Source organism: Convolutriloba macropyga, chromosome 12, assembly GCF_964194025.1.
Source record: "Convolutriloba macropyga chromosome 12, txConMacr16.3, whole genome shotgun sequence".
NCBI classification, from domain to species: domain Eukaryota; kingdom Metazoa; phylum Xenacoelomorpha; order Acoela; family Convolutidae; genus Convolutriloba; species Convolutriloba macropyga.
Genome location: NC_134479.1, coordinates 1,394,802 through 1,419,923, shown reverse-complemented (window position 1 = coordinate 1,419,923; position 25,122 = coordinate 1,394,802). Strand labels below are relative to the sequence as shown.

The 25,122-nt window shown below is 34.8% G+C and overlaps 1 protein-coding gene across 1 annotated transcript in view; it reads left to right on the top strand.

Annotated features, from left to right (window-relative positions):
* Positions 1-25,122, top strand: part of LOC142350275 (ubiquitin conjugation factor E4 B-like) — a 250,124-nt gene that overhangs the window by 94,955 nt on the left and 130,047 nt on the right. The window lies entirely within an intron of this gene.

The window sequence follows — 25,122 nt, the reverse complement described above, 5'->3', positions numbered from 1 at the left end:
ATATCTACCGTTGTTTTTCGTTTCGTTTGAGTGGCATAAATAGTATTTTGTTTATGTCAAAGAAATCTCATTAAGTAAAGTCAAATTTTTGTTTTGGTCTTTTTTGCTGTTTTCTGACGTTTTATCCTAATTTTTCCTTTCTTTGGATACTTTTTCATAATTGATTGTACACTTTGAAGCATACTGCGATAAAATTTTTCTTGTTTTCAATGAAATTTTGTACATTCTCTTTTTTTGTATTTATTTTTTGTTAAATGTGCCGTATTTCGTGTGGGTAATTACGACCTAGCAGCTACATTATCTGACGAGCGTTAGATAGTTTTTCGTTTGTTGCGTATTTTGGTTCGCTTAGAAAAGAAAACTGGCTTTGAATTTTCTCATCATTGTCTTTCCTCCGTTTTTTTTGTTTATCGTTTCGATTAATCCGTCTATCATATTTTTTACTGGCTTTGGTTATCTTTTGGTTTGAGTTGTTTAATAAGAATTTGTATGTTTCGTTTGTCATTAAAGTAAATTTCTCCGCCTGTTCTTATATTTTTGATGCTGACACTTTTCTAATTTTTCTCCCTTTTCCGATACTTTTTCAAAAAAATGATTGGACAATTTGAAATATTCGATTGATGATATTGTTGCGGGTAAACAATCGAGTGATTGATATGCCTATTAAAATTAAGAAATTTTTGATTTGAATTTCTTTCAGTGTTGTCTAATGTGCCCTAGTTCATGTGGGTTATCACTGACCAAAAATTCATGTGAAAAGCCCTGAAGAATAGTTGTTCAAAATTTCTTGAACTAGCGAAGATTTTAAAGTTCCCTGTTTTTAAATTTTATCCTGTTCCTCTTACAAAATGATTACCGTTTTTAAATTTTCTTATCGTTTTTTCTTTTTCAGCTGACCGTTTTCATTATGTTTTTTCAGCTTCTCGTTTTCATTATTCCGTGTATCTGATATTTTTACCGGCTTTGGTTATCTTTGTTATTAATAGCCGCGAAGCGATAGATGAGGCTATTATTGGCCGTCTCTTGGTTTTCTCATTTCGTCAAGATTTTTGTTACGACCATTTGACGTCACAATCATTTCAAATCTGCTTTTTGTTCCTTCGTTCATGCAATTTCAGCTAAGTTACGTGCGTGACTTGATTTTTCACTTCCAGTGGTGTCATGGACAAATTTTAACCAATAAAATTAATCCAAGAACAAATAATTTGTAACTCTTAAATAATATTTTGTAGTGCTATGATTGGATGAAATATTCAATAGATTACTTACATTAGAAAAGAAAGACTGAAGGAAGAAATAGAAGCTAATTGAAAGTTGTAGTGCAGATTGTTTTGAAGAAAGCAATAGGGTAGAACCACTAAGACACCCACTAAATTAACAGGACATGCGAAGACCTGAAATATAAAAGCATTAATGATTATTAAAGAAACAACTTTTGCTATGAAATATATAATTATAAGATGGTGACAGAAAAAAGTGGTTTAAAACAACTATGGCCGATTTGAAAACTATTGACGTTATTAACAACTACATATTTCTCCAAATTGATTTGACAAGATCACAGTTACTTTCATACGCTATTGATCCTGCCTCAAATAAACTTTATTTGATTCATAAAAATTTGTTCACTTCTGACGTTGGTATTTTCATAGTTGATAAATCTGATTTCCAATATAATATTATGTCGTCCCTGGATAAGCTTTATAATCAAATAAACTAGCTGTCCAATAACACAGTTCAATTAAATTCAACATTCATTACACCTTTCTTCCTTTTCGTTTTTACCTTATAATAATTGGCCTTTGCGCAAATTTTTGACAAAATGAAATTATAATCCCATTGAAAAAAAATGATTTAAAGATTATGCTTCCAACTCTTCAAGATACTTTGTTCCAAGCCACAATTTATGGCTCCTTCGAATTATTTATTCCAAACAACTCAGTCATCTACTTCCAACAAACAACTTTAGAATTTCTCGCTTTATTGTGCCATGTTGATACGAAACAGATATTAGTTGCTACTGAGGATGCAAATGTGCAACAACTAATAATTCTTCGGTTCGTCACTACTTTTGAGTTCAATTTCTACAGAAACTTCTTTGAAAACACAGAAACCATCAACCTAGACGATTTGGATATCCAATACCTCTATCTTCATTGATCACAAATTTATATCGTACAATTCACATCTTGACCCCCGTGCTCACCATAAAAGAAAGTGACGGTGTAATCAAAAATGACAGATGTTGCGGCAGCGGCTACAGCAATTGCAACAGCAATAACAGCCAGTATAACTCCGTCGACTGGTGCCCCTACGGTACAACTTACACCATTTTCTGGCTCTCCTACGGAGGATTTTAGAGTCTTTAAAGAACAAATCCAAAGTTCAATTGCATTAGCACAGGTTCCAGACGTAGGCAAAGTCGACTATTTGAAATTAGACCTTACTGGAGGTGCTTTGAGCAATTTTCTTGAATTACCACCAGGCGACAAAAACTCATTGGATAATGCTCTTGCAGCATTAGAACGAAGATACTTCAGCGCAAATCAACTGGAACTTTATAAATTGAAATTTCAAGAAAAATTTGACGAGTCAAAAGAAACACCAGAGAACTACTTAAAAGATCTCACTAAACTTGCCAACATCGCTTTTGCGAATGCAACTGGCACAGATAGATCTGGTGAACGAACTCGAAGAATTAGAGATGCATTCATCTCTGGGATGCCTACACAGATTCGCCTAAAACTGCTAATGCGACCAGATACAGACACAGTTGCAACCCTCTGCTCCCAAGTCTCTAAATGCCTTGTACTTAAGAGTATTTTACCCGACGACGAATCGTCAACAGCTTTCAATGTGGTCGATAATGCTGAAACTGATACATTGACAAAAGTGCTTAATTCCGTAGTGGAAGCACAAAGGGACATCAGTAAAACACAGAAACAGATTGGACAACAAATGTCTCGAATGGACAAATCAATGCAATTTAATTCTAGATCAAATTATCCAAGAACTCGAATACGAGATCGAGGACAAGGAAGATATTCACAGCATTGGACCCAGCGTAACCCAAATTGGAATTACGGGGTAATCTTCAAAACAAAACATACAGCTTCCAAAATAACAATTGGACACCACGCGGAGGCTTCAACAACCAGAGAGCTTTCAGACCGAGGTTATCAGCAATCATTTGTCGAATCTGCGGACAACCAGGCCATTTGCAGAGAGACTGCCTGGCACGACAGCCAGCACAACAAGGAGGTAATATTTCATTCGCAACCTTTTCAAATCAAAAAAACTAACTACCCCTCAGCCGCGTGATTTTCTCTCTAGTATAGTTACAAGAAACTCACAAGTAGTTCCAGTGCATGGTGATAACCTTTTTTATATACAAATTAATTTCGGTCCATTCTATACAGACTTACTAATTGACACTGGAGCATTCTCCAGCGCCATGCCAAAAGAAGTTTTACAAAAAATTCAAAAACTATCTCCGGAATCGATCATCAAGTTTAATCATCAATTCCCAAGCAGAGTGGGACTCGCCAATGGACAAAAAACTGAGGTACTTCATTCTGTAACAATTGAGATTCAAATAGCAGACTCAAAGTTTGAGGAAGATTTTTTAATCTTAAAACATATGAACTCACCATTATTGGGGAACCCCTTCTTCAAACGGAACAATATTGTACTTCATCCACATAAGGGTCTTTTTACTTACCAGACCTCACGCTAGGCCTCAAAGACTGTAAATCAAACAGAACTGGGAAGAGAACTTTTGTGTTGTGTACACAGAACAAAATTACTCTGAATAGCAACCAACAAGAAGTGGTGGACTGTGAAATAACTGATTGTGATGACTGTGTCCGGACTATGTGTTATGTCATCACTAAGTAAGATTGATTCGCTAGGCAGAACAAAAATTGGAATAATAAATCTGATGCCAACAAAAACAACAATATCAGCCCGAACTAGAATAGCTAAATTTCAAATACTAACATCAAAGCAAGCAGCATATCTACTGCCTATTCATCCTTCAATCTTAGAAAAACAAAATAATATTACTTCATTAATTAAAGAAAACAAAGAGGGACATCAAAAATTTTTTAACGACGGGTTATGGTTTCCAACACCTGAAAACTGCCCGACGGATCAAGTCTCACTGGATTACAAAAAAAACAATTTATGAAACCATCCACTCATTCAAGCAAATGGAAAAATTAGATCCAACACATGACAAAGAAAGCCGTGCAAAATTTCTTGAGAAATTTAATTGGACGGATTCGGCTTTCAATCAGCAAGAAAAACAAAATGCAAAACCTCTTAGTAAAATACCATTGAATTTTCGCACGCCATCGGTTAGATTTAGGCAAAAACACAGATTGTCTCATCAAGCTAACACCTGAACATACACGACCAGTATACACTCCAAATACTTCGACGCCGGTTCACTTGAGAGATGAGTTGCTGATAGAACTTGCACCAATGCAATACTATGAGATTATAACAACACTGCCTTTTTCTAAATACTCCTCACCAATATTTGCCCAACGGAAATCTTCCGGTAAACTAAGAATTTTAATAGATCTCCGTCGAATTAATCATTTACTCAGACATGATTACACTAACAATAACTTGCCAATTCCAACAATGACTGATGCCGCAGCACATTTGGCTGGTAAAAAAATATTTGCTAAAATGGACTGCAGCCAAGCATACTTCTCAATGCAGATGGCTGATGAACTCAGCGTTCAACTTCTAGCATTCAATTTTGGTGGCAGAACGTTTGCATTCAAAAGGCTTGCTCAAGGTTTAAGTAGATCACCTACTGCATTTAGCTCCTGCGTCAGTAAACCTTTACAGTCCTGTATTGCAGCCGACAAATGCTTCGTATATTTTGACGACCTTGGAAGTGGAGCAGAAGACGGAATCAACTTGATAAAAAATTTAGAACATATATTTGCCTGTATTCAAAAAACAGGATTCAAACTGTCTATAGAAAAATGTCAATTTGGTATCAAAAAAAATAAATTTTTAGGTCATACAATCACAGAACATGGAAAAAGTCCAAATAGAGAAAGTTGAAAAATTTTTAGCCAACATACGTATGCCAAAACCAATAAAACAAACGAGACGTTTAATTGGCTTTGTGCAATACTTTCAAAAATTTATACCAAATCTTGCAATCAAACTGCAACCATTTTTTATAATTTTACGAAAAGAGAGCGAATTCTTAATTACAGATGAACATAAAACAAGCCTTAGTACGCTAAAAAACGATTTAGCAAAAGCTTGCGAACTATCTTTGAAAATGGCTAAGCCAAATTGTCAATTTGTGATTGTAAGTGATGCAAGTTTCTACGCAGCAGGTTTCATTCTTCTGATTGAAGATTATCACGAACAATCGAAAAATGCTGATGAAAAATCCTACGCACCAGTTGCGTTTGGTTCTCATCTGTTTTCACCTGCAGAGCTAAAGTTCTCAATTTATGTGAAGGAATTTTTAAGCATTAAATTGACATTTGAAAGCTTTGAACACTATATCTGGGGTGCTTCGAACAAACCAGTTATTGTATTATCAGATAACAAAAGTGTTACCCGATTTTTCCAAACAAAAATTTTACCTGGGAATCTATGGAATACAGTTGACTATGTTTTGTCATTCAGTTTCACTTTTGGTCACATACCAGGTAAAGCGAACGCTGCTGCTGATTACCTGTCAAGAATTCATGTTAACCCGGCAACGAAAATGAAATTGAAAATAACCGATAGGATACCCATGAAAAACATTTCGATAGATGTCACGCCTTGCATACCAGACAATTCATTGTCAACACTAACTGTTACCGAGCTCCAGCAAATCCCGTTAATAAGCATCGAAGAAACTGACAGTGAGATGGCAATGACAATCAACTCATTCACAAACTTCTCAGAAAAATCAATCAATGTTATGTCACACGAAAACCCCTTAGACAATTTCGATGTCTCAGACAAACTGAAGCCACTGAAAATTGAAGATGAGCAAAAAAAAGACTCTGACATAGTAGAAGCCATGCGTTGGATAAGGAATAAAGTCAAACCTTGCACTACGTACTCATCGTTTGACTTACAGAAATATCACAAACAACTACGCCGCCTCTTAATTGAAAACAATACACTGTATAGAAAATTTTTCCACCATCACGGAAAAAATTTTATCAAACAATTAGTTGTACCAAAACACCTACGTGAGGAACTTCTCTACAGAATACACAACTCTAAACTGAAAGGACATATTGGCATCACCAAGACCATTCTTGAATTTAGGAAGAAATACTATTTTCCCGGATTTAATGAATTCTTAATTGTGTACATCAATAATTGTTTATCCTGTTTACAAGCAAAATCACCTAAACATGAAACTCTAACCCCTCCACTCAACCCAGTCAGCTCTAACACAAGTTTTCCTTGCGACCTCTTACAAGTTGATATTGTAGGTCAGTTGCCAAAGTCAGGGGGATACTCATACATTATCACAGCGATGGGTGTATTTTCTAAATATATGTTTGCTCAAGCTGTTACTTCACCATCTGCTGAAGTTATAGCTAAAATCTTAATGCAATGGTTTCTCCGACATTCATACATACCATTAGCTATACTAAAGGATAAAGGCTCTGCTTTTACTTCACAGTTATTGTCTGAACTAGCAAAAATGTTAGAGATCAAAATCAACCACGCAACCTTGAAACATGCTCAAACAATCGAACTTCTTGAGCGATCTCATGGGCCTCTAAAGAGATATTTGAGAATATATGAAAACCAGGTAAAACATGACTGGCACAAATTTGTGGACTTTTCCAGCACAACACTAGTTTTCATACAGTTCTAGGTTGTCCACCGTCTTTAATTTTTCATGGCAGAATACCTATCAATCCAATTGATCTACGTTTCAACAACAAAACTCTACCAAATGTTAATAGCAAATATGACTATATTAGTGAAGTACAATCTAAAATGTTGAGCATTTTTGGTGAAACAAAGGAAAACATAATTGCTTCCTTTAATAAATATCGTGACTATTACGACAAAAAGGCTAATGCAGCACCTCTGAAATTACACGAATTTTTTTTTTGTTATTACATCCACAGATATCAAGCGAACATGAGAAAGTCGGGAAACTTCAGTGCAAATGGGTTGGAGTCTATAGAGTTGAAAAAGTCTTAACCTCAAGCAACTACCTTGTTCGAAAAGTAAACACAAATTTCACTCAAATTGTACACAGAGTACGCTTAAAACCATTCAAACCACAAACTACTCTTAAAGATATCGAAAATATAGATGAATCACATTTCGAAGAAGATCCTTTAATACCAGAGGCAATAAAAGAACCGCAATTATCCGATTCACAAATCGAAAACACGGTTTACCTTCCAATAGATAAACGTAGTACAGCTTTCATTTCCACGAAACTTCAACCGGAACAAGCAAAACCAGTACTAGAAAATAACGTCCTCCCGCCTACGCGCGAGGAAACACCCAATTTGGATGCTTCACCACGGTCGACAACACCTGAGCCCTCAAGAGGCCCATCACCAATATTCCAAACTCCGGAAAACTCTCCAAGAACAAATTGCACAAATGAACAACAGGCAACACAGAGTAAACAATCCCAACAAAAAATACCAGAACCTACGCTATCAATACCATCGAATCTCTCTAAAATTCTACAGCAGAAGAAACAAGAACGTCAAGTAACAACGCAACCATCATCAACATCACAAACAGACAGAGACCAAACATCTAAATCAAATATACCTAAACCAATCAATCAAAGTATGACCGGACCTCAGGTCCAAAATACAACATCACGATACGGGTGACAGCGAAAGCAGACCCAATTCTTTACCCATGGCACTTGACATTAAATCATTATTTTTTTTTCTTAATTACAACACTTAGGCTTCTCATTTTAACTCTTTTTATAAATTTTTTATTCAATTTAGCACCCGTATTCATACAACGCATGAAGGCAATCAATTTCATTATAATAGATATAGCCGTTATAAAAATTTCTGAATGAACTTTTTAACTTGCAAAGTTTCCTTGTTATTAATTTGCCTTTCAGCAAAACTATCGTTGTCTGATATCATATATTTAAATCTCATTCCATTCAATGAATAATTCTTAAGTCATACAGACCTATATTATACAGTATGTGCTATTTCACTTCTATTCTAAAATTGCTTGAGGCATATTGTGACGGTTGAATTGCAGAACTCATTTTCACAAAGAGAAACTAACAAAAATCATGCGAAATTAGCATGATCTCAATCAAAATTTCTAATAAATATGCCAATATCTCCTTAAATAAAAAGAAAATAAAAAATCTGCTCACGAGGTCGTAACGCACAACCTCTGCGAATTACAATGACATAATAGCCAACACTTAACCAATATTACAGCGCAGGGGGAAATTAATTTACTAATTGTAACATTAAAATTTACCAATTATCGAGTTATTTCTTTCTTTTGATTTTGCCGCCGCCATTTTCATTTCCCACTTCCCGCTCGCTTTCAGACACCTTTCCTTGCACAGCATGCACTGCACTTGTACTTGATTCATTTTCCAATGTTAACTTCTGTATATGCCTTGAATACCGCTCTAAATAGGAGAAGAAAGTATTTATAAACCAAATATTGAACAGTACAACCCGAACATACAAGATTTTTTTACATGAGCTATTCATATTAACCTTTCTCTTCAACACGCTTTGCTGTATACCATTTCCGTTGCTGTGGCAAATTGAAACTACGTTTCCTTTTTGAACTTGCTCCCTTAAGTCCCGCTTTTCTACCACGCTTTTCCGTCAAATTTTGCCCAAACTTGACAACTTCGCCTGACTGTATAAATGCTGTTAAGTGTTCTGACAACCCACTATTAACTTTCCGCTTTGAGTCATTGTCAGCACTCCATTTCAGTGCACTCGCTACACTGTATGTATTTAACAACTGCTTATATTCCCCATGACGAATACCACTAGAATGGTATCGCAATGTTTCCTGTGGAATATTATGCCCAGATAAATTTCTAGCTTCCCAACCAAAAACCATTGAAACTCCTTCTGACGCAGTTAAAACACAATGTGCACAGAGCCCAGGCTGGCATAGAATGTAATCCGGTTGTGGAATGTAATATCTCACTTTGTTTTGCATGACTCGATTAGAAGGCCCAGATTTGATTAAATTCATGAAATCGCTTTCTTGACGCATGTTTCTTTCAAGATCGATAGAAAAATTTCCCCGTTCACTAATTAGAAATAACTTATTCCATATAAGAGTAACTGATATTGACTCTTCACCACTGGTCTCGATGTGACCATCACTCCACCAGCTTTTAAATTGAAGCAATGCGTCTAATTTTGTTTGCTTTACACATGATGGAATGTTACAAATAACTAAATCTTTCATTGAAAAAGAATAACACCAAGACGCATCATTCACTGCTTTACTGGGACAGAACTGCTTTCCATATAAACGAGATTTTCGTCCACCTTTAACTACAGACGAAGGCAGATTGAAATTACGATCGCAATGTTGAACAAATTCTGACTCTGCAGTAACGTTTTTCACAAAATCGAAGAAGGTCGAGTTTAGTGAAAACAAATTTTGGTTTCTCAATGCTATCGGCTTGACAACCCAGTCATTTTCTACGTAATCAGTGTATCCTGCCGATATTAATTTACTCGTAGCAGTGAGCCAATTTTCAGATTTTTCAACGTCAATTACTGGTACCAATAGCCAGCCCAAACTTCTTAATTTTTCATGATTGAAATACTGGTCCGCAAACTTTCTTATCACAGTCGATATTACTTTTGGAAGTTTTTGATCGCGTTACAGACATTATATCTTAAAAAAAGGGCCCAAGTTAGATAAACTTAATTTCTAATAAAAGAACTTAATTATTAGAAAAATAACCAATGGGTAACATATAAATCCCTTGCAGAAACTTATGCACAGTACAATGACCCAGAACACAACCGAACTGCTTTCATTCACTTCATACTCCATACTGCCATTATCTCCACAAGGATAGCCAACATTCTCCGATTCGTAAGATACTATGCCATTTTCAATAAATGTCATCTTGCTCTCACAACAGAGCACCTCAGTATCCAAGTCATAACTGATATTATAACATCCGCCGCAACACCCGATTAGAAATGACATTATGATGATGTTAAACATGATTTATCTTAAAAACGTTTACCTGTTTAGTTGTTCATTTTGAATTTATACTTATACTTAGCTGACGAGCTAAAATTAAACCTGAAAAGACAATTGCACTAAATTATTACAAAAATTATTGCTTCTGACGTCAACAAAAAGCCCCTAACTATCAGACACATAAAAATCGTTGAACAAATTTACCTACAGCTTGATTAAATTTTCATTACTTTGAAAATAACTCCCGGCGAATTTCTATTAAAAATTTGAGCCCTCAAACCTTACTTAAGACAATAAAAAGTCAATGAGTTTACTTAGACTCCCCGAGATCTTGAGAGGCATTTTGCCTTTCTAGGCAAAATAAAAAATTTTATTTCATCATCTTAAAATGGCATTAAATTTCTCCTTACTTTTCCGCAGGATATTCAATAATTGTTACCGTCTGGCCAACTGTAGCGACAAAATAAGTCCTGCCTTCTTTAATCTTTTAATCTTCTCTTGGGATTACAAAAATAGAGTTATCATGCAGCTGTTCAGTATAAATTGTCTTATAATTTGGCTTATATTACCAAGTCTAAAATTTGCAGAACACAAAAAAGTAAAATTAAATGGAATAGAATTTGTGTATCGACAAAAATTGCTTTTAGCAGAGAAGTTTGTTAATGTTGAATTTTTGGTGCCCTTTCCTAAATTACCTGAAAATCTGGAAATTAAATTGCAGAACATTTCTGATATTTTGGAACAATGGTGGCAAAAATATCAATTCGGATGTAACTTGACCTTTATGAACACAAACGAAAAACTGTTAGACTTTCAACACTTATCAAAATTTACATCAGAATAATTACAACTTGCGCGCTCGGATTTAACTAACTTACGAAAACAAGTTTCTGACACATTGCTAACGAATGAAACAAACAGGAGAGAAAAACGAGCAGCTCCGCTAATAGCATTTGGCGCGCTGACGGCTCTGACTGCAGGTGCCGGAATTGCTTGTTCCATTGGTAGTATTTTTGGTGGATGCGGAGGCAGCAGTCGTAATCGAGACGATATCGATTACGCCTTAGAAAAGATCGAACAAAATGATTACCAATGGATGGAAGTGAAAAGCGATATTGAGGATAAATTCTTCATTGTCGCATCGCAGTTAAAAGACATCAAATCAACGGAAAAACAGATAAAAACACAGGAAAAGCATGCTGAAGCCTTGAACGATGCCATCAAGGTAATTCAATCAAATTCTCGTAAACTTATGGCGTGTACTCAATACTTTTATTCACGTGATCAAAAACTTAAATTACAAATCAATCTGGCAAGTACGCTCTTAGCACTCAACGGTGAAATAAAAAGCTACAGAATAGCAACATATGCCTATAGATTGACAATTTTGGATTCAGTCATGACAATGATTGATAAACTTGTGCCTATGACACTTGTTCCAAAAGGTATTCTAAACAAAATATTGGAATCAGTTGCAACTCACCAGACAAAAGCAAATGACAGACTAACCTTGGCAATTCCGCCATCCCAAATTTTAACATACTACGAACAAGACTTCTTACAAATGTTGTTGTTACTGATTATGGAATGGTTTTTCGACTAGCAATACCGTTTGCATCAGGATCTACAGCACTGAATTTGTACAGAGCAATAACTATTCCGATGCCAACTAACGATACGAACGGATATGCATCTCAATATGAAACAGAAGCCGAGTATGCTGCGATAGCCGAGTCGACGCGAAGAATTGCCTTACTCTCTCAACCAGAGATAGATGCGTGTATAGGATCTAGCAGCTTCTCCGTATGTACAAATGGTTTCTCTTTGGAGACCGCCGAAGACACCTGCTTAGGCGCTCTTCTTATTGGAAATCAATTTGCTGCATTGCAAAACTGCAATATCAATACGGTTAAGCTTCCAGTGAAAGAAAAGGCCAAGAACTTAGGAAATGGAAAATGGCTGATAACTTCAGCATCGGATCAATTCGACATGTTCATGAGTGAAATGCGTAATAATGATCCCTTCAAAAGGAAACGTTTGCCAGGTTGCAAAACCTGTGTGATTGAATTGGAATGTGGTACCATGATTGAAACACGCTTTATGGAAATCCGCGCCGATATATTCTCCTGTCGTAATGATACAGCAATTCGAATTGACGTTAATTTAACAGATCCGTTGCAACACTTGTTTTCAAAGATTCCATCTCTTAATGAGATGCCACACATTTCGACTATAACTCAAGCGCGTGAACAAATGATTGAGAAAGTTCAACTTAAGCTTGCAACAGTAACTGATTATCATCGAAAATCATTTCAAAAACTGGACAAGCTAACAGAACCAATTGTTCTTGATATGACAACTATTCGACCAAGTCTCTGAAACAGATTCACAGCGAGTTCTACATGGCACATAACAATTTTGATTGGATTTATTTCATTTGTTTTCCATTGGATTACAATTTCTAAGTGGTTATTTGTGCACTAAATACAAGAAGTATCAAAACCCCATGCTGATAATTTTTGGAACACAAAAAGTAATGGCCCGACCAGTATTGGTGGTATCGGATGCAGAAATGCAGATTCTGAAACTGCAAAATGATGAGGAATTCATGCGACGGAACTTCGTATTAAGCGAACAGATATTTAATGAGAGAATTCTGCTAATGGCACCTAAATATGAAGGACCTAGTACTAACACAGTTAGTTCACTTTGTGAACAGATCGCTCTCCAATTGAAGAACAATTAATTTAACTAAAGCTAAAGCATGAAGATACCTTTTATATATTGGCTGAGGACTCAAAGTTTTAATAGATAATTTTAACTGAATTATGCAATTTCATTTAGTAGCGCAGTGTCATGGACAAATTTTAACCAATAAAATTAATCCAAGAACAAGTAATTTGTAACTCTTAAATAATATTTTGTAGTGCTATGATTGGATGAAATATTCAATAGATTACTTACATTAGAAAAGAAAGACTGAAGGAAGAAATAGAAGCTAATTGAAAGTTGTAGTGCAGATTGTTTTGAAGAAAGCAATAGGGTAGAACCACTAAGACACCCACTAAACCAACAGGACATCCGAAGACCTGAAATATAAAAGCATTAATGATTATTAAAGAAACAACTTTTGCTATGAAATATATAATTATAAGAAGTGGAGCAAGTTTTTTTGTTCATTCCTGTGCTTAAATTTTTGGTCAGACCAGACTTACCACACTCCCAAAAATGACTGAAACTGCAAAATGATGAGGAATTCATGCGACGGAACTTCGTATTAAGCGAACAGATATTTAATGAGAGAATTCTGCTAATGGCACCTAAATATGAAGGACCTAGTACTAACACAGTTAGTTCACTTTGTGAACAGATCGCTCTCCAATTGAAGAACAATTAATTTAACTAAAGCTAAAGCATGAAGATACCTTTTATATATTGGCTGAGGACTCAAAGTTTTAATAGATAATTTTAACTGAAGTATGCAATTTCATTTAGTAGCGCAGTGTCATGGACAAATTTTAACCAATAAAATTAATCCAAGAACAAATAATTTGTAACTCTTAAATAATATTTTGTAGTGCTATGATTGGATGAAATATTCAATAGATTACTTACATTAGAAAAGAAAGACTGAAGGAAGAAATAGAAGCTGATTGAAAGTTGTAGTGCAGATTGTTTTGAAGAAAGCAATAGGGTAGAACCACTAAGACACCCACTAAACCAACAGGACATCCGAAGACCTGAAATATAAAAGCATTAATGATTATTAAAGAAACAACTTTTGCTATGAAATATATAATTATAAGTGGAGCGAGTTTTTTTGTTCATTCCTGTGCTTAAATTTTTGGTCAGACCAGACTTACCACACTCCCAAAAATGACTTCCTCACTCTGAAATTGACTTTCCCTAACTTTAATTCAAAGAGATCAGGTCAAGTGAACGTATAGAAACAGCAAAAAAATTATACAGATTCTTAATCAAAGTTGAACATCGCAGCCTTTAATGAAAAGAATAAATTTTTTTTGTCTGTCATTTTTACTACAGATTTACAAAGACATTACGACCGTTTTCTGGCAATCTGCCAGCTATTTTTTTGAGTTTTTTTCTAACGATTTTCATGTCTGCTATGTTTTTAATTGAAAAAATTTGAATTGTATTGGTCTGCTGTCGTTTTTACAATCCAAAGAATTTGGGTTTTATTGGTTCTGTCTTTTTTAACGATCTGTTCCCACCTTTTTGTCCTTTTTCCTTATCAATGAGAATTCAAACTGGAGAAGTGATTTGCGTTGGAGTAGCTAGAGGAGCAGGAATCGAGAAATGATTGAGATTTTTCCAAATTGTTTTGTAAAGTGAAGTTTGAGAGGATGGTGTTCAAACACATTTGCGGTTTTTGAGAACATTTTTTTTTTCAATGGAGTCAATTTGACGTCTGTTTTCGCTGTTTTTTAAGTAGCCGCACAGCGATAGCTAGGACTATTATTGGACTTCTCTTGCTTTTTGTTTTGTCGTCAAGATTGTTGTTACAACCATATGACGTCACGATCACTTCCAATCTGCTTTTTGATCAGTCGTTCTGAATTGCGTGCCTGACGTCATCTTTCACTCTCACTGTCAAAAAAGACCTCCTCACTCTGTAGTTGACTTTTCTTAACTTTAATTCAAAAAATAAGGTCAAGTGAGTGTATGTCGCTCTAATTGAAGGTTGTTTAAGAGCAGCTTTCGGAAACAGCAATATTTAATACAGATTCTTAATCAAACTTTAACATCTCAGCCTTTAATCAAAAGAATAAAATTTTTTGGGCTGTCTTGTTTACTGCAGATCTGCATAGATATTACAACTGTTTTCTGGCAATCTGCCAGCTAATTTTTGATTTTGATTTTTTTATAACGATTTTTATGTCGGCTATATTTTTAATTGGAAGAATTTAAATTGTATTGGTGTGCTGTTGTTTTTACAATCCAAAGAATTTGGGTTGTATTGGTTCTGTCTTTTTTAAAGATCTGTTCCCACCTTTTTGACATTTTTTCTTGGCAATGAGAATTCAAATTGGAGTAGTGATTTTTGTCACGCTGGCGTAGCTAGAGGAGCACGAATCTATAATAGTTTTTTGAAAAAAACAGGTTTGAAATTTTCTCATAATTTTCCTTTTCCTCGGTTTTCTTTCTTTTTATCGTTTCCTTGACTCTGGCAATCATATATCTACCGTTGTTTTTCGTTTCGTTTGAGTGGTATAAATAGTATTTTGTTTATGGCAAAGAAATCTCATTAAGTAAAGTCAAATTTTTCTTTTGGTCTTTTTTGCTTTTTTCAGACTTTTATCCTAATTTTTCCTTTCTTTGGATACTTTTTCATAATTGATTTTACACTTTGATGCATACTGCAATAAAATTTTTCGTGTTTTCAATGAAATTTTGTACATTTTCTCTATTTTTGTATTTTTTTTTTGTTAAATGTGCCGTATTTCGTGTGGGTAATGACGACCGAGCAGCTACATTATCTGACGAGCGATAGATAGAATCTTTCGTGTGTTGCGTATTTTGGTCCTCTTAAAAAAGGGAACTGGCTTTGAATTTTCTGATCGTTGTCTTCTTTCCTCCCGTTTTTTTCGTTCTTTTCGATTAATCCGTCTATCATATTTTTTACTGGCTCACTCCCAAAATTGACTTCCTCACTCTGAAATTGATTGTGAGTGTTTAGAACCAGCAATAAGTTATACGTATTATTAATCAAGTTTTAACCTCTGTCCTTAATGAAAAGCATAAAATTTTTTGGTCCGTCTTTTTTACTGCAGATCTACAAAGATATTACAACCGTTTTCTGGAAATCTGCCAGTTATTTTTTATATTGAGTTGTTTAAACGATTTTTTATGTCGGCTATGTTTTTAATTTAAAGAATTTGAATTGTAATGGTGTGATGTTTTCACAATCCAAAGAAGGGTTCTATTGGTTCTGTCTTTTTTGAAGATCTGTTCATATCTTTTTGACCTTTTTCCTTGTCAATGAGAATTCAAATTCGAGTAGTGATTTTCGTCACGCTGGAGTAGCTAGAGGAGCAGGAATCGAGAAATGATTGAGATTTTTCCAAAGTGCTCTTTAAAGTGAAGTGTGAGAGGATGGTGTTTAAACAGATCTGCGGTTTTCGAGAACAAATTTGTTTCAATCGATTCAATTTGATTTCTGTTTTCGCTGTTTTTTAAATAGCCGCACAGCGATAGCTGGGACTTTTATTGGCCTTCTCTTGGTTTTTTTTTGTTTTGTCGTCAAGATTGTTGTTACAACCTTATGACGTCACAATCACTTCAAATCTGCTTTTTGTTCAGTCGTTCACGCAATTTCAACTGAATTGCGTGCCTGACTTTATCTTTCACTCTAACTCTCAGAGATGACCTCCTCACTCTGAAATTGACTTTTCTTAACTTTAATTCAAAGAATAAGGTGAAGTGAGTGTATGTCGCTCTATTTGTTTAAGAGCAGCTTTCGGAAACAGCAATATTTAATACAGATTCTTAATAAAAATTTAACATCTCAGCCCTTAATGAAAAGAATAAAATTTTTAGGCTGTCATTTTTACTGCGGATACAAAGATTTTACGACCGTTTTCTGGCAATCTGCCAGCTACTTTTTGGTTTTGTGCTGTTTAATAACGATTTTGATGTCGGCTATGTTTTTAATTCAAAGAATTTGAATTGTATTGGTGTGCTGTCGTTTTTACAATCCAAAGAATTTGGGTTGTATTGGTTCTGTCTTTTTTAACGATCTGTTCACACTTTTTTGTCCTTTTTCCATATCAATGAGAATTCAAACTGGAGAAGTGATTTTAGTCACGCTGGAGTAGCTAGAAGAGCAGGAATCGAGAAATGATTGAGATTTTTCCAAAGTGTTTTTTAAAGTGAAGTGTGAGAGGATGGTGTTTAAACAGATCTGCGGTTTTTGAGAACAAATTTTCTTCAATCTAGTCAATTTGACGTGTTTTCGCTGTTTTTTAAGTAACCGCACAGCGATAGCTGGGACTATTGTTGGTCTTCTCTTGGTTTTTTTTTGTTTTGTCAAGATTGTTGTTAAAACAATTTGACGTCACAATCACTTCCAATCTGCTTTTTGATCAGTCGTTCACGCAATTTCAACTGAATTGCGTGCCTGACTTCATCTTTCACTCTAACTCTCAAAGATGATCTCCTCACTCTGAAATTGACTTTTCTTAACTTTAATTCAAAGAATAAGGTCAAGTGAGTGTATGTCGCTCTAATTGAAGGTTGTTTAAGAGCAGCTTTCGGAAACAGCAATATTTAATACAGATTCTTAATCAAAATTTAACATCTCTGCCCTTAATCAAAAGAATAATTTTTTTTGGACTGTCATTTTTACTGCAGATCTACAAAGATTTTACAACCGTTTTCTGGCAAGCTGCCTGTTTTTTTTATTTTGAGTTGTTTATTAACGATTTTTATGTCGGCTATGTTTTTAATTGAAAGAATTTGAATTGTATTGGTGTGCTGTCGTTTTTACAATCCAAAGATTTTGGGTTGTATTGGTTCTGTCTTTTTTAACGATCTTTTTACACCTTTTTGTCCTTTTTCCATATCAATGAGAATTCAAACTGGAGAAGTGATTTTAGTCACGCTGGAGTACTTAGAAGAGCAGGAATCGAGAAATGATTGAGATTTTTCCAAAGTGTTATTTAAAGTGAAGTGTGAGAGGATGGTGTTTAAACAGATCTGCGGTTTTCGAGAACAAATTTGTTTCAATCGATTCAATTTGATTTCTGTTTTCGCTGTTTTTTAAATAGCCGCACAGCGATAGCTGGGACTTTTATTGGCCTTCTCTTGGTTTTTTTTTGTTTTGTCGTCAAGATTGTTGTTACAACCTTATGACGTCACAATCACTTCAAATCTGCTTTTTGTTCAGTCGTTCACGCAATTTCAACTGAATTGCGTGCCTGACTTTATCTTTCACTCTAACTCTCAGAGATGACCTCCTCACTCTGAAATTGACTTTTCTTAACTTTAATTCAAAGAATAAGGTGAAGTGAGTGTATGTCGCTCTATTTGTTTAAGAGCAGCTTTCGGAAACAGCAATATTTAATACAGATTCTTAATAAAAATTTAACATCTCAGCCCTTAATGAAAAGAATAAAATTTTTAGGCTGTCATTTTTACTGCGGATACAAAGATTTTACGACCGTTTTCTGGCAATCTGCCAGCTACTTTTTGGTTTTGTGCTGTTTAATAACGATTTTGATGTCGGCTATGTTTTTAATTCAAAGAATTTGAATTGTATTGGTGTGCTGTCGTTTTTACAATCCAAAGAATTTGGGTTGTATTGGTTCTGTCTTTTTTAACGATCTGTTCACACTTTTTTGTCCTTTTTCCATATCAATGAGAATTCAAACTGGAGAAGTGATTTTAGTCACGCTGGAGTAGCTAGAAGAGCAGGAATCGAGAAATGATTGAGATTTTTCCAAAGTGTTTTTTAAAGTGAAGTGTGAGAGGATGGTGTTTAAACAGATCTGCGGTTTTTGAGAACAAATTTTCTTCAATCTAGTCAATTTGACGTGTTTTCGCTGTTTTTTAAGTAACCGCACAGCGATAGCTGGGACTATTGTTGGTCTTCTCTTGGTTTTTTTTGTTTTGTCAAGATTGTTGTTAAAACAATTTGACGTCACAATCACTTCCAATCTGCTTTTTGATCAGTCGTTCACGCAATTTCAACTGAATTGCGTGCCTGACTTCATCTTTCACTCTAACTCTCAAAGATGATCTCCTCACTCTGAAATTGACTTTTCTTAACTTTAATTCAAAGAATAAGGTCAAGTGAGTGTATGTCGCTCTAATTGAAGGTTGTTTAAGAGCAGCTTTCGGAAACAGCAATATTTAATACAGATTCTTAATCAAAATTTAACATCTCTGCCCTTAATCAAAAGAATAATTTTTTTTTGGACTGTCATTTTTACTGCAGATCTACAAAGATTTTACAACCGTTTTCTGGCAAGCTGCCTGTTTTTTTTATTTTGAGTTGTTTATTAACGATTTTTATGTCGGCTATGTTTTTAATTGAAAGAATTTGAATTGTATTGGTGTGCTGTCGTTTTTACAATCCAAAGATTTTGGGTTGTATTGGTTCTGTCTTTTTTAACGATCTTTTTACACCTTTTTGTCCTTTTTCCATATCAATGAGAATTCAAACTGGAGAAGTGATTTTAGTCACGCTGGAGTAGCTAGAAGAGCAGGAATCGAGAAATGATTGAGATTTTTCCAAAGTGTTATTTAAAGTGAAGTGTGAGAGGAAGGTGTTTAAACAGATCTGCGGTTTTTGAGAACAAATTTTCTTCAATATAGTCAATTTGACGTCTGTTTTCGCTGTTTTTTAAGTAACCGCACAGCGATAGCTCGGACTCTTATTGGTCTTCGCTTGCTGTTTTTGTTTTGTCAGGATTGTTTTTACAACCATTTGATGTCACAATCACTTCCAATCTGCTTTTTGATCAGTCGTTCTGAATTGCGTGCCTGACGTCATCTTTCACTCTCACTGTCAAAAAAGACCTCCTCACTCTGTAGTTGACTTTTCTTAACTTTAATTCAAAGAATAAGGTCAAGTGAGTGTATGTCGCTCTAATTGAAGGTTGTTTAAGAGCAGCTTTCGGAATCAGCAATATTTAATACAGATTCTTAATCAAAAATTAACATCTCTGCCCTTAATCAAAAGAATAATTTTTTTTGGACTGTCATTTTTACTGCAGATCTACATAGATTTTACAACCGTTTTCTGGCAAGCTGCCTGTTTTTTTTATTTTGAGTTGTTTATTAACGATTTTTATGTCGGCTATGTTTTTAATTGAAAGAATTTGAATTGTATTGGTGTGCTGTCGTTTTTACAATCCAAAGATTTTGGGTTGTATTGGTTCTGTCTTTTTTAACGATCTTTTTACACCTTTTTGTCTTTTTTCCATATCATTGAGAATTCAAACTGGAGAAGTGATTTTAGTCACGCTGGAGTAGCTAGAAGAGCAGGAATCGAGAAATGATTGAGATTTTTCCAAAATGTTTTTTAAAGTGAAGTGTGAGAGGAAGGTGTTTAAACAGATCTGCGGTTTTTGAGAACAAATTTTCTTCAATATAGTCAATTTGACGTCTGTTTTCGCTGTTTTTTAAGTAACCGCACAGCGATAGCTCGGACTCTTATTGGTCTTCGCTTGCTTTTTTTGTTTTGTCAGGATTGTTGTTACAACCATTTGACGTCACAATCACTTCCAATCTGCTTTTTAATCAGTCGTTCTGAATTGCGTGCCTGACGTCATCTTTCACTCTCACTGTCAAAAAAGACCTCCTCACTCTGTAGTTGACTTTTCTTAACTTTAATTCAAAGAATAAGGTCAAGTGAGTGTATGTCGCTCTAATTGAAGGTTGTTTAAGAGCAGCTTTCGGAAACAGCAATATTTAATACAGATTCTTAATCAAAATTTAACATCTCTGCCCTTAATCAAAAGAATAAAATTTTTTGGGCTGTCATTTTTACTGCAGATCTACAAAGATTTTACAACCGTTTTCTGGCAAGCTGCCTGTTTTTTTTATTTTGAGTTGTTTATTAACGATTTTTATGTCGGCTATGTTTTTAATTGAAAGAATTTGAATTGTATTGGTGTGCTGTCGTTTTTACAATCCAAAGATTTTGGGTTGTATTGGTTCTGTCTTTTTTAACGATCTTTTTACACCTTTTTGTCCTTTTTCCATATCATTGAGGATTCAAACTGGAGAAGTGATTTTAGTCACGCTGGAGTAGCTAGAAGAGCAGGAATCGAGAAATGATTGAGATTTTTCCAAAATGTTTTTTAAAGTGAAGTGTGAGAGGAAGGTGTTTAAACAGATCTGCGGTTTTTGAGAACAAATTTTCTTCAATATAGTCAATTTGACGTCTGTTTTCGCTGTTTTTTAAGTAACCGCACAGCGATAGCTCGGACTCTTATTGGTCTTCGCTTGCTTTTTTTGTTTTGTCAGGATTGTTGTTACAACCATTTGACGTCACAATCACTTCCAATCTGCTTTTTGATCAGTCGTTCTGAATTGCGTGCCTGACGTCATCTTTCACTCTCACTGTCAAAAAAGACCTCCTCACTCTGTAGTTGACTTTTCTTAACTTTAATTCAAAGAATAAGGTCAAGTGAGTGTATGTCGCTCTAATTGAAGGTTCTTTAAGAGCAGCTTTCGGAAACAGCAATATTTAATACAGATTCTTAATCAAAATTTAACATCTCTGCCCTTAATCAAAAGAATAATTTTTTTTGGACTGTCATTTTTACTGCAGATCTACAAAGATTTTACAACCGTTTTCTGGCAAGCTGCCTGTTTTTTTTTTATTTTGAGTTGTTTTTTAACGATTTTTATGTCGGCTATGTTTTTAATTGAAAGAATTTGAATTGTATTGGTGTGCTGTCGTTTTTACAATCCAAAGATTTTGGGTTGTATTGGTTCTGTCTTTTTTAACGATCTTTTCACACCTTTTTGTCCTTTTTCCTTATCAATGAGAATTCAAATTAGTGAAGTGATTTTAGTCACGCTGGGGGTAGCTAGAGGAGCACGAATCGAGATGTCATTGAGATTTTTCGAAAGTGCTTTTTAAAGTAAAGTGTGAGAGGATGGTGTTTAAACAGACAAATTTTCAATCTAGTCAATTTGACGTCTGTTTTCGCTGTTTTTTAAGTAACCGCACAGCGATAGCTGGGACTATTATTGGTCTTCTCTTGCTTTTTTTGTTTTGTCAAGATTGTTGTTACAACCATATGACGTCAGAATCACTTCAAATCTGCTTTTTGTTCAGTCGTTCACGCAATTTCAACTGAATTGCGTGCCTGACGTCATCCTTCACTCTAACTCTCAAAGATGACCTCCTCACTCTGAAATTGACTTTTCGTAACTTTAAATCAAAGAATAAGGTCAAGTGAGCAAATGTCGCTCTAATTGAAGGTTGTTTAAGAGCAGCTTTCGGAAACAGCAATATTTAATACAGATTCTTAATCAAAATTTAACATCTCTGCCCTTAATCAAAAGAATAATTTTTTTGGACTGTCATTTTTACTGCAGATCTACAAAGATTTTACAACCGTTCTCTGGCAAGCTGCCTGTTTTTTTTTATTTTGAGTTGTTTTTTAACGATTTTTATGTCGGCTATGTTTTTAATTGAAAGAATTTGAATTGTATTGGTGTGCTGTCGTTGTTACAATCCAAAGATTTTGGGTTGTATTGGTTCTGTCTTTTTTAACGATCTTCTCACACCTTTTTGTCTTTTTCCTTATCAATGAGAATTCAAATTAGTGAAGTGATTTTAGTCACGCTGGGGGTAGCTACAGGAGCACGAATCGAGATGTCATTGAGATTTTTCGAAAGTGCTTTTTAAAGTAAAGTGTGAGGATGGTGTTTAAACAGACAAATTTTCAATCTAGTCAATTTGACGTCTGTTTTCGCTGTTTTTTAAGTAACCGCACAGCGATAGCTGGGACTATTATTGGTCTTCTCTTGCTTTTTTTGTTTTGTCAAGATTGTTGTTACAACCATATGACGTCAGAATCACTTCAAATCTGCTTTTTGTTCAGTCGTTCACGCAATTTCAACTGAATTGCGTGCCTGACGTCATCCTTCACTCTAACTCTCAAAGATGACCTCCTCACTCTGAAATTGACTTTTCTTAACTTTAAATCAAAGAATAAGGTCAAGTGAGCAAATGTCGCTCTAATTGAAGGTTGTTTAAGAGCAGCTTTCGGAAACAGCAATATTTAATACAGATTCTTAATCAAAGTTTAACATCTTAATCCTTAATCAGAAGAATTAAATTTTTTGCGCTGTCATGTTTACTGCAGATCTGCAAAGGTTTTACAACTGTTTTCTGGCAATCTGCCAGCTTTTTTTAATTTTGATTTGTTTAATAACAATTTTTCTTTCGGCTATGTTTTTAATTCAAAGAATTTGAATTGTATTGGTGTGCTGTCTTTTTTACAATCCAAAGAATTTGGGTTGTATTGGTTCGGTCTTTTTTAACGATCTGTTCAGACCATTTTGACCTTTTTTGTCAATGAGAATTCAAATTGGAGTAGTGATTTCAGTCACGCTGGAGTAGCTAGAGGTGAACGGATTGAGAAATTATTGATATTTTTCCAAATTTCCAAAGTTTTTTTTAAGTGAAGTGAGAGAACGGTGTTTAAACAGATTTGCGGTTTTGAGATCAAATTTGTTTCAATCGAGTCTATTTGACTTCTGTTTTTGCTGTTTTTTGAATAGGCGCACAGTGATAGCTGAGACTATTATTGGCCTTCTCTTTGTTTTTTTTTGTTTCCGTCGTCAAGATTGTTGTTACAACCATATGACGTCAGAATCACTTCAAATCTGCTTTTTGTTCAGTCGTTTTCGCCATTTCAACTGAATTGCGTGCCTGACGTCATCCTTCACTGTCACTCTCATAAATGAGTTCCTCACTCTGAATTTGACTTTCCTTAACTTTAATTCAAAGAGATAAGGTCAACTGAGAAACAGCAATAAATTATACAGATTCTTAATCAAAGTTTAACATCTCAGTCCTTAACGAAAAGAATAAAATTTTGTGTCTCTTATTTTTACTGCTGATCTACAAAGATATTACGACCGTTTTTGGCAATCTGCAAGCTATTTTTTATATTGATTTGTTCAAACAATTTTTTTGTCGGCTATGTTTTTAATTCAAGAATTTGAATTGTATTGGTGTGCTGTCGTTTTTACAATCCAAAGAATTTGGGTTGTATTGGTTTTGTCTTTTTTAACGATCTGTTCACACCATTTTGACGTTTTTCCTTATCAATGAGAATTCAAATTGAAGAAGTGATTTCAGTCACGCTGGGGTAGCTAGAGGTGCACGGATTGAGAAATGATTGAGATTTTTCCAAAGTTTTTTAAGTGAAGTGAGAGAACGGTGTTTAAACAGATTTGCCGTTTTGAGATCAAATTCGTTTCAATCAATTTGTTTCAATCAAGTCTATTTGACTTCTGTTTTTGCTGTTTTTTAAATAGGCGCACAGTGGTAGCTGAGACTATTATTGGCCTTCTCTTTGTTTTTTTTTTGTTTTGTCAAGAATGTTGTTACAACTATATGACGTCACAATAAATTCCAATCTGCGTTTTGATCAGTCGTTCACGCAATTTCAACTGATTTGAACTGCGTGCCTGACGTCATCCTTCACTCTCACTCTCAAAATTGACCTTCTCACTCTGAAATTGACTTTTCTTAACTTTAATTCAAAGAATAAGGTCAAGTGAGTGTATGTCGCTCTAATTGAAGGTTGTTTAAGAGCAGCATTCGGAAACAGCAATATTTAATACAGATTCTTAATCAAAGTTTAACATCTCAGACCTTAATCAGAAGAATAAAATTTTTTGGGCTGTCCTGTTTACTGCAGATCTGCAAAGATATTACAACTGTTTTCTGGCAATCTGTCAGCTATTTTTTTTATTTTGATTTGTTTAATAACGGTTTTTCTTTCGGCTATGTTTTTATTGTATTGTGTGTGCTGTCTTTTTTACAATCCAAAGAATTTGGGTTGTATTGGTTCTGTCTTTTTTAACGATCTGTTCACACCTTTTTGACCTTTTTTGTCAATGAGAATTCAAATTGCAGAAGTAATTTTAGTCACGCTGGGTTAGCTAGAGGAGCACGAATCGAGATGTGATTGAGGTTTTTCCAAAGTGTTTTGTAAAGTGAAGTGTGAGAGGATGGTGTTTAAACAGATCTGCGGTTTTTGAGAACAAATTTGTTTCAATCGAGTCAATTTGACGTCTGTTTTCGCTGTCTTTCAAATAGCCGCACAGCGATAGCTGGGACTATTATTGGCCTTCTCTTGCTTTTTTGTTTTGTCAAGATTGTTGTTACAACCATTTGACGTCACAATCACTTCCAATCTGCTT